The 11,378-nt window shown below is 39.2% G+C and overlaps 1 long non-coding RNA gene across 1 annotated transcript in view; it reads right to left on the reverse strand.

Annotated features, from left to right (window-relative positions):
- Positions 1-10,392, reverse strand: part of LOC132018777 (uncharacterized) — a 160,574-nt gene extending 150,182 nt beyond the window's left edge. Inside the window, exon 1 of the long non-coding RNA XR_009404578.1 lies at positions 10,240-10,392. This is a non-coding gene — a long non-coding RNA (uncharacterized LOC132018777). The remainder of the gene's footprint in view (positions 1-10,239) is intronic.
- Between the last annotated feature and the right edge of the window lie 986 nt (positions 10,393-11,378).

Below are 11,378 nucleotides of genomic sequence, written 5' to 3' on the forward strand. Positions count from 1 at the left end.
TACTCTACTCTAGGTTAACAATGACCCTATTCCAGTAAATTATAGCAAATTTGCTCCAGTATGGCTCTTTTCCTTTCCATTTCTTATAGCTCTGATTGCCATATATATTGGATGTGTTTATGCTATAAAGCTGTAAATATAGTGCCAAAATTATTGTTTATGATTTTAAAAGAAATTTCTAAATGAACAAAGATAGTTACATATTCTCTTTTATTTACCCACGTATTTTCCATTACCAGGGCTCTTTATGTCTTCCCCTTAATTCAAATTACCATTTGGTGTGGTTCTTTTTCAGTCTGTAGGATTTTCTTCACTATTTCTTCTAGAGAAGTTCTGCTGTTAATCAATTCAGTCATGGCTTATCTAGGAATACCTTTATTTTTCCTTCATTTTTGAGGGACAATTTTATTGGACATAGAGTTTTGGGTGGATAAGTCTGTTTTTTGTTTTGTTTTGTCTTGTTTTTAAGACTTCCATTTTGCCGGGATAAAAATATATGTTTATAAAAAATAAAAAATTTAAAAAAAAAAAAGACTTCCATTTTGCCATTCCACTACCTTCAGTCCCCTATTGTTGTTGATAAGAAGTCAACTTTTATTTATATTGTTGCTCTGCAGTCAGTTTTTCTTCTGAAACTTGTAAGATTTTCTCCTTTGTCTTGGTTTTTCAACAGTTTAACCACGATGTAGTAGGTGTGGGTCTCTCTGAATTTATCCTGTTTGGTTTTGGTTTATCAGGCTTCTTGAATTTGTATAGTACTTTTTTTTCATCTAGTAGCTTATAACTCCCAATTTGAAGTTGGAAGTTAGAAACATTTATTCTTTCATTGCTTTTTTTCTTCTCCTTTCTCCCTTTCTTTGGTAGGCTGATAGTTGTCTTATAAGTCTCTGATTTTCTGTTCATTTTTCTTCAGTCTTTTTCCTCTCTGATTTTCATTTTGGATAATTTCTACTGTTCTATCTGTAGGCTCACCTGTTCTTGCTCCTGCCATGTCAAACTTGCCATTGAGCTCATGTAAAATTTTCCTTTCAATTATTCTACTTTGTAACTCCAGAATGTTCAAGCAGTCCTTTTAGAGTTTCCATTTTTTATTGTGACCCCTATTGGTTGAGTCATCATCATCATTTTTTTCTTTAACTTTTTGAATATGCATACATGTCATGGCTCTTTTATAGACTTCTCTACTAAAACCAACATCTTTACCCCTTCTTAGCTTTACTATTTGTTTTTTTCCCGTGTGGGGCTCAGACTTTTCTGCTGTTTGGTTGTTATTTTGGCTGAAAACACTGAAATATTAGGTAATTTATATAGCAACTCTGAATTCTGGTCATTTTCTCAGATGGACTGTTATTATCTCTGTTTTGTTTTCATTCTTTAATAACTCGCCTTGACTATATTTGTGTTCTTGTTCTCCCCTGCTCAGTGTGTGGTCACTGTGTCTGTGTTTAATTTTTATTATTATTTAGTTTTTATTTATTATTATTTTTTAATTATCATCATTTTTATGTTTTGGTCTTACATACTAAGAATGTGCCTGCATAGTGTAGTAGTTAGGCATTCATTTAGCCAGACTTTGTCCTCAAATACCTCAAACCAATCAGGCTTGCATCCTTCCTTGACAGATTTGTGTGTGATTCAGGGAGTGCACTGAGATAGCATTCAGACTCCGAGTCAGCCATACATGTGCAGACAACTTACTTAGTCTTTCTGTGCTTCTCTGATGTGTAAGGTGTTCTGGTTAAATGCCTGGCTAGTACATCATTCTGCTGCTCATCCAAGCATAACTTCACCTTCTCTTTTTCCCTTCTTGTTTCCTACTGAGTTTGCTGCTTTCATTGACAATGCCCTCCTTCCCCTCGTGGAGGATTTTTGCCTTGTGCCAAATCAGATTAGCCTCCCCTGGCAATAAAACTTCTCATTTTTACAAGCAGCCCTGCCTTCACACCACTACAGACTTAACTGGACTGGGGAAAGAGGAAAATGGGACTTTCCCTGGCAAGAATACCCTGGTAAAAAAAGACTTTATTGTTTTTACCTGGAGCTCAAGGGTTTTTCATGAATAAACATTTCTCTATTCATTGTTCACTTTGGGTCATTTTCTAGAACTGTGAAATGGTTGTTTTTGACAATATTGTCCAATTTCAGATTTGTTTAGGGTGGAGGGGAATTGCCAACATTTCTTCACATTAGAAGTCCCTGGTCTTGGCCACACTTTAAGACAAACTGACCTGGAACCTTCTATATACAAAACATTACAAACTTGCTAATGATAACATTCAATGTGATGCCTGTCTGACATCTGACTTTATACCCTCTCTCTGCTTGTTATCAAACAATGGGACAATTGTTTCATATATTTGAAATAACCAATAACTGAGTGATTATTTGAATGAGAGATTTCTAGTGCTACAAAGACTATAAAATATATCCTTACCCACCTTGATAGAATCACAGTGGTCTAGACTCTGTATCGATATTTAAGTCAGATCACTATTAATCAAAAATAAATTCCTTTTTTTTTTTTTTTTTTTGCATTTTTTTATGCTCTCTGGAGAAAGGTACTGGGCCCTCGCCATCTTTCCAGCAGTGATCAAAAAATGGAGGTATGTTGCAAGGCATTAACAGCTGACTGGTGAAAAAACTTATCATGAATGGAACACATCTTTCAAATTCTGATAACGTTCCTACTCTAAAAATATTCCTGTGATTGAAAGTAGTAGCTCTGGAGGTGCCTGGGTGGCTCAGTTGGTTAAGTGTCTGCCTTTGGCTCAAGTCCTGAGATCAAACCCCCATCTTCAGGCTCCCTGTTCAGTGAGGAGTCTGCTTTTCCCTCTCCCTTTGCCCCCCACCCCTGCTCATGCTCTCAGTCTCTCTCCAATAAATAAATTATGTATATTAAAAACTAGTAGTTCTTATACTGGGCAAATGGGAGATGATGAAGATATTATTTCAGAATCTATAAGATAGGTAATGAGGGGAATAACCTCAAACACAATTCTAGACCAAATCTCTTACAGCCCTGTGGGAATTAAAATAGGCTTGTGGGTTTTTTTGTTTTTTGTTTTTTGTTTTTTTGTTTTTTGGGGTTTTTTTGGTTGGTTTTGTGTGTGCGTGTTTGTGTTTTAGGCTGTGAATAAACAGAGAGTAAAGATTGACTGAGTGTTGTGAAAAAAAATTGGACTGTGGAACCTCACAAGAGAAGAGGTTGTTTCACAGGTGGTTAGGAGACATTACCTTTTGACCTTGTGGCATGGAAAGGTGGGGCCTGTGAGAACCAGGAGCCTCTCTGCTCTCAGTAAAAGGCTCAACTATATGTTTTCTGATTTCCTTTAAAGCAGAGGAGGACTTTTATGTGAAGCACAGAAGGATAGAGGTGCTTATTGACAGATGGTGGCTCTAGAGGACATTGTCAGACATGATAGAGCAAGGAACATTGGCAGAAAAACCAGAGGAGAGGTGAGAATTCTCCAAACAATAATATAACCTGAGGGCCTGACATTTGGGAATGAGGGTAAAACAACAACAACAACAACAAATTTCTCCTATCCAAAACCGGGGACACATAATTAAAGGGAAAAAAAAGCCAGTGTTTACTTAAATGCTAAGTGTACCTTTAAGGGAATCAGCAGATAGCTACAAATTAGTAACTAACCTTGTCATCATCATCATTGTATTCTTATTATATTAGGTGAATCACTATTTGGGAGTATTTAAAGAAAAAAAAAAAAAAACAATGTGACTAAAAAAAGTGTACTTCAATGTTTCAAGGTATATTGTTAATGTGGAAACACAAATGTATACCAGGAGAGGCTCCCTTCTAAGGTGATACCTCTCTACCACCTGTCTAACAATTCATTGTAGCCCTGGGGCATTTTTTGAAGTCAGCTATTTGTAGTAAAAGGGAACTAATGAATAGTGCAAATGCCACTAAAAAAAAAAAAAAAATTAGAGTGTCTTTATCAGAAGGCACAGATGTTAACTTATCAGATGCGAGGAAAAGAAACTCTTGCTAATTGGATCCTATTCTCCCTCTGTCAGTTTCATTTAAAGAGACATTTAAATGTACACAGCTGGAATTTGGAAGTTCTCCTTAAACAAGACTACATAAAACCAAGCTAGTTTAGCGTACTTCTGTGTCTACTTCCTGTTTCTTTTTTTTTTTTTTCCCCCTAGTTTGGCTCATCTGTTGGCAGGAAGATGTTAGTAACACTGGAGTAAGATATTAAGCAAACAGAAAAAAAAAAAAAATTCCAAGAGATAGGAAGGCATAAGGAAGTGACAGCAAGAATGTAAGTTGTTGAATTTCTAATCTCAAACTGACCCGAACTAGGCAAGGCATATTTCCAATCCAATCTCAATTTGCAAGTGATTTTAAAAGATTCGTAAGACTTCAGAGTGGAAAGTGACATTAGATACTCTTTAGTCCAACTATTCATTTCATAAACTAGAAAGCTAAAGCTCAGAGAGACAAAATGGCCAGATGAAAGTCACAAAGTCCTATCCATGACAGGTACTCCTGAAGATCAAGCTTCCCTGAATCTCAAGTTAGTTTTGCTTTCAAAATGTCATCTTTACTTACTTTCAAATCACATGACATTAAGATATTATGATTCTGATACAAATTCATGTGTGTGTGTGTGTGTGTGTGTGTGTGTGTGTGTGTGTGGTGGTGTGGGGGGGGTCCCACCAGCAAGCAGCTCAACACCAGTGGGTATCCTAGAACTCAATTCAGGCTACCTGAAGCTAGCCTCGGATCCCATGGGTTAAGGATGTGGTCCCACAAAGCTTAAGCAAAACTCCACAAAGCTTATTATTGGCCTTTAAATAAAAGCATTATAAAATTCTACACGTAGGTCATGTGCATCCTACATACTTCTCTGTCTCTATACTGAAGTGAGAGATGAAAACAAAATCGAATTAAATGCGACACACTTGCCAGGTGAAAACAGAGAACTTGTAGGAATTCTCCACTCAGTCATACACATTACCTTAAGTGATTTTGTTGCTCTGCTTCCCTAAATCAAATAACCTATGGTTAGCTCTGTTAACTTGATTGCACTCAATATGCCGTATATCATACCAGACTCTTCAGGGATACAAGTAAGTATGACAGGAGGTTTTCAAAGTGTTTTGTGCCAAATCTACAATTTATTTCATGTTTTCTTTGGCAAACTCTGATTTCCCTGCTCTGACCACATACATAGAACATAAACTTCATGACAGAAGGTCAACCTAGCACAGTGCCTAGGAAAGTATCTGACACACAGGAGCTGCTGCCTCCTTCCTTGGATTCATGTTCTCCAGTTTTCATGTTCATTTTGTGATTTAAAAACATTGTGTTTAGGGTGCCTGGGTCGCTCAGTGGGTTAAGCCTCTGCCTCCAGGTCGGGTGACGATATGGGATCCAGGCCGGCATCGAGCTCTCTGCTCAGCAGGGAGCCTGCTTCCCCCTCTTTCTCTCTGCCTGCCTCTCTGCCTACTTGTGATCTCTCTCTGTGTCAACTAAATAAATAAAATCTTTTAAAATAAAAACATTGTGTTCACCGTATGTGGTATGCACATGTTCATTTTTTGGACAGTCATCCTAATCCCTTTGCTCTTGTTGAGTTATTTATTTATTTATTTAAATATTTTGTGTCAAACAGGACCTTATTAAAAAATATATGCTAAGAAAACTTTTGAAATTAAAAGCTAACCCTGTTAGTGAAAAAACAAAAAGTTTGCTCCAACAATAAAGAACTTGACTTCCAACAATTTTAAGACCTAGTGATTCAATAAATACTAAGCACCTAGAACTCAGACAGAATCCTCAGAAGTACCAGTCTTCTTTAATAACCTCAGTGATGATGCACAGATGACTAATGGAAATAACTACTTCCACATCTCCAGAGATCTAAATGTGAACCTGGCTCTGTAGCTGGACAAATAAATCAGGAAAAGCAAAAAAGGCAGAGTTGGGTTTTGTTACGCTTATGAGAACGGTGGCCACTGAGGGGGATGGCTTCTGTGTCGAATGTGGAGAAACTGGATTTCCCGGCCAGCCTGGAGGCCAGAAGTATATGACAGTTTTCTAGAGCAGTCAGTAAATTCCCATGATGATACAAAAGCTGGAAAGTGTGTGTTAACCAGTATTCTGAACTGCATTGTTTAGGGCTTTCAGCAGTTTCAGATCAAGGTGTTAAATATGGAATTCACTGCCTCCTTGGGTGGACTCTGCAGCCTAAAGAATGCTGTTCGGCTTCCCTCCACCAGTTTTAGTGAGATATTATTGACATATAAAATACGTAAGTAAGGTGTACAGTAAGTAGGATGATTAGGCACACGTATCTATTACAAAATGATAACCAAAGTAAGTAATTAACAACTTCATCTCTTTACATAATTACTATGTGTGAGTGTGTGTGTGTGTGTGTATGTGTGTGTACTGAAGACATTCACGATTACTCTCTTAACTCTCCAATATAGGTATATTTTGTTGATATTTTAGGTTTGGTTCTAGATCACTGCAATAAAGCAAGAGGTAAAATAAATCAAGTCAAATAATTTTTGTGGTTTTCCAGTGCCTATAGAAGTTATGTTTACACTGTATTGTAATCTAGGTAATCTAGTAAATGTGCAATAGAGGTATGTTTATTTATTTATTTTTTTTAATTTGTTTGACACAGAGAGAGAAAGAGATCACAGCAGGTAGAGAGAGAGGGAAGCAGACGCCCTACCCAGCAGAGAGCCAAATGCGGGGCTCGATCTAATGACCCTGAGATCATGGCCTGAGCCTAAGGCAGAGGCTTAACCCACTGAGACACCCAGGTGCCCCTAGAGTTATGTCTAAAGAAGCAATGTATGTTCCAAATGCTAACAAAATGCTAACCATCATCTGAGCTTTCATTAAATTGTATCACTAATCACAGATAATCATGATGCATATAATAATAATGAAAAAGCTTGAAACATTGTGAGAATCACCAAATGTGACCCAGGACACAAAGTGAGCAAATGCCATTAAAAAAATATGTGCTGATTGACTTGCTTACAGCAGGGTTCCCACAAAGCTTCAATCTATTAAAAAAAAAAAAATACAGTATCTGTGAAGTGCGAAAAAGCCAGGGACAATAACATGAGGATTGCCTAACTACCACACAGCACTGGTAGTCACCAAGCTGTACACCAGATGCTCAGACCTTGTGTATCTTATAGCTATGAGTAAGCGCCCTTCAATCGACATCTCCAGTTTCTGAAACACTCTCTATTTCCAGGAGTTCTTCTTTTTTGAAAAAAAAAAATTTACTTATTTGAGAGAGAGACAGTGGGAAAAAACATGGGGGGAGGAGGGGCAGAGGGAGATGCAGATTCTCTGCTGAGCGGGGAGCCTGACATGGGACTTGATCCCAGGACCTTGAGATCATGACCAGAGCTGAAGGCAGATGCTTAACTGGCTGAGTCACCAGGCATCCCTCTATGAGTTCATCTTGCTCAGATTCCACCTACAAGTGAGATTAGACAGTTAATCTGTCTCTCTGTCTGAGTTATTTCATTCAGCATTATGTCTTCAAAGTTTATGTGTGTACCACATGTTATCCATCCCATCCATTGAAAGACACTTAGGTTGTTTTCAAAAGTTGGGTATTGTGAATAAGATGGCAATAGACAGGGGGTACAGATATCTCTTCAAGACGGTGTTTCATTTCCTCCAGATACATATCTAGCAGTGGGATTGCTGAGTTACATGAAGGTTCTATTCTTAAGCTATTGAGGAAACTCCATAGGATTTTCTTTTTTCTTTCTTTCTTTATTTTTTTAAGATATTATTTACTTATTTGACACACAGAGAGAGATCACAAGTAGGCAGAGAGGCAGGCAGAGCGAGAAGGGGAAGCAGGCTCCCCGCTGAGCAGAGAGCCTGATGTGGGGCTTGAACCCAGGACCCTAAGATCATGACCTGAGCTGAAGGTAAAGACTTATTACCCACTGAGCCACCCAGGTGCCCCTCTATACTGTTTTCCATAATGACTGTACTAATTTACATTCCCACCAACAGTGCACCAATGTTCCCTTTTCTCCACAACCTCACCAACACTTACTATTTCTTATTATTTTGAAAACAGACAATCTAACAGGTGTGAGGATATAACTCTTCATGGTTTTGATTTGTATTTCTCTGATGATTAGTTAGGTTGAGCATCCCTGCCTGCTCCTTTTGGCCATTTGGATGTCTTTGGGAAAATGTCTGTTTGACGCTCTGTCCACGTTACAGCTGGACTGTTTGGGTGTTTTGTTTTGTTCTGTTCTGTTTTGTTTTGTTTTGTTTTTTTCTATTGAGTTGTAGGAATCCCTTATATATGTTTGGATATTAATTCTTTATCAGATAGATGGTCTGCAAATATTTTCTCCCATTCCATAGCTGCCCTTTTGTTTTGTTTCATATTTCTTTTGCTACGCAGAGGCTTTTTAGTTTGATGTACTCCCACTTGCTTATTTTTGCTTATGTTCCTTGCACTTTTGGTCAACTGGTTCCTTGGTTCACTGGAACCTAGTCAGGGCATGGGGTCACAAGATCCAACTGGGTCACTGGAGGGGGCAGGTGCTAGGGTGAGGGAGGGGTCTGGGATAAGAGAAGCCTCTGGGGAATCCCCAGGGTTGTGAGAGTTGACTTGATGCTGATTGTGGGATTACATTGAAGCCCGACATTCACTTTCCCCTCTTTCTCTCACAAAGTAGGTGTCTCTTCCAGCTAGCTTGCCCACGCTTGGGGGAAGGATTATGGGAGTTGTGTGAATCTAACTTTCCTAACTTCCTCAGTGGGTCTTTTTTACTTCTATGCTTCATCGTTGTGCTACAATCCAGCACCTGCAACCCTTGGCTTTTGTGAAGGTATTTTTATGCATAGATACTTGCTCAAATTGGTGTTTCCAAGGAGAACAAGCAGTAGAAATCCCTATGCCACCATTTTGCTGACATCAGACAGTTTTTATTTATTTTTTAATGATATTTCTAAAGTGCTACTTCCAAATAATAACCTTTCTGAAAATAACATTTTCTAAATAGCACCTAAATGACATTATTTCAATAATAGTATTCTCTAAATAATATTATCTATGTTATGTTATCAAATAACACTCTTACAATTCTGAGTGTTTCATTTGTCCCATAGATATTTTTTTAAATATGTGGTTCTCTGCTACTGGAAAAATTGGTGAGAACGCTGACTCACATTTCCCCATCCACTGTAGCTTTCCTGGCAGGCCAAGTGGCAGAAGACTTGAATTGGACCATAGACCAGAAACTATCTCCATAGACAAACACCAAGTGCCCCCTCCACCCCCCTCCTTCAGTATTCAGAACAATGAAATCAACATCCCAGAGCTGGTTTCCATTAAAACACATTTAAAACCAGTAAGCGTACATCTTAAGTAAATATGATGGTTTTGCATGCAATGGAAAAATACATAAATGAAGCTGAGCACCCAAGAAAGCATTTATATTGAACAATAATCATTAGAGCCTCCAGGTTGTCCATTCAAGGGGGCCACGCGGGGGAAGAAAGGAAGGCAAGGAGGTAGGACTGGGAGAGCTGTGTAGTCTCAGATGAGGTCTCTGCACGGACGGTTTGCAGAGACCAGACATGGGGTCACTGAAGCGAATGATCTATCTTATAAATTAGACTTCAACTAGTGTAAAAGCGGCTGAAATGAGGGACCAATTGTTTTGGTAGCCTGTCGGAAATCATTTCCAAGCTGACAAGGCGCCAGCAGCGTGGTGTGATCTCCCAGTCTTTCGCTCTCACGCTGGGAGAGAAGCAGAGCGGCACAGAAAAGCCTCATCATGGAGGAAGCACCGCTGCCCAGATCCTGAGGCCCAGCCTCGCCATTCTCTCCCCTCGCCATCTCCCTCCCCTTCCCCTGCCCTCCACCCTCCCTTCTCAGCCCTCCCTCAGTGGGTAGAGAATTCGGTCTTTTATGGAATCAGATTGAGTTGATATAAGCAATAGGAACAGAAAACAACATCAAAAGAAATTACTCCACCATCAAACCATCTCATAATATCATTAGTGACCTAAATTAAAGCAAGATAATTGCCCCAGCAGACAACAAGCAGCCAGGAAGAATACTAATAACACGGAGAGCGCATTCCGACACTCTGCCAGGAGCCAAGCTTGACGACAGACAGTCCTGCCATTGTTGTGCCGACCAACTGACGAACCTTAGCTCTCAAGTTTAAAAAAATTAAACTGATGAAACTCACCTGTTTTTTTGTTTGTTTGATTGTTTGTTTGTTTGTTTTCTCCTTCCTGTTTTTAGGATCCTTCTTGGTAAAAGTGGCAGCAGCAGAAGGGGGACCCGTGAAAGCTCGGCTGGATTTTGCAGAAGTCAGTGTTGTATTAAAGTCCGAGAAACGCTAAGTAAGGCATGGCTTTGGTGAGAGAACAAAAACAATGTGATTTCTGACATATAGGTCAATGGCGTATTGGCTGTGTTTCACTTCATTTTCCGTAATAAATTGGGTAAGTAAGTCCGCCTCAATTTTTTTTAACCCTCTAGTAATACCAATTTTAACAATTATGTTTCACATCAGCAACTTGTGGACATCCTAAGGTTAAAAATAGACAAAGACGGGGATGCCGGGGTGGCTCAGTCAGTTAAGCCTCTGACTTTGACTCAGGTCATGATTCCAGGGTCCCAGGATTGAGCCCCACCTGTGACTCCTTGCTCAGTGGGGAGTCCGCTTCTCCTTCCTCTGCCCTTCCCCCTGCACATCTGTGCTCTCTCTCTCTCAAATAAAATATACATTTTTAAATAGACAAACACTGAAAAGAACCTAGTTTTCTCTCCTCAAAGCTTTCTAGAGTCAAATTTGACCTGAATAAATTTGAATAAAATGACTAGCTGCAATTTCACAGATTGGGAAAAACTGGTTTCCCTCCATCCTGTATGAGAAGTCCTCATGAGGTACACATGGTGAGGCTAAAACAGAAAGCTGAGGGTCCCTTTAAGAAACCTAGCAGGATCCTCAAGCCACTATTCAAGTGACATGTGGATGTGTAGCACTCACCTCAGTTCTGCCTATGAAGGCAATGAAGATAGGGTAAAAATTAAGGTTTATCAACAATCTAAGAATTTTTATTTATTATGCTTTTCATTCAAAAGGGGATAAAGCGTACAAAAGTGTTCCATCTGCTTCCTTAGGAGTGCAGAGGAGAGAGGTCCTGTTCAGCAGGCTCCTGCAGAACTTGTTCTCACTGATGCTTAAGAGACAGCCCAGCGGAATCTACTTCCAGGGGATGTGTGTGGGCAGAGTGCAGAACTCCTTCAGGGCAGTCAAGATCTAGAAACATACACATCCTGGAGTCCTCACATAGTGCTTGACAAAGAAAAATGCTCTAT

Source organism: Mustela nigripes, chromosome 5, assembly GCF_022355385.1.
Source record: "Mustela nigripes isolate SB6536 chromosome 5, MUSNIG.SB6536, whole genome shotgun sequence".
Taxonomy (NCBI): domain Eukaryota; kingdom Metazoa; phylum Chordata; class Mammalia; order Carnivora; family Mustelidae; genus Mustela; species Mustela nigripes.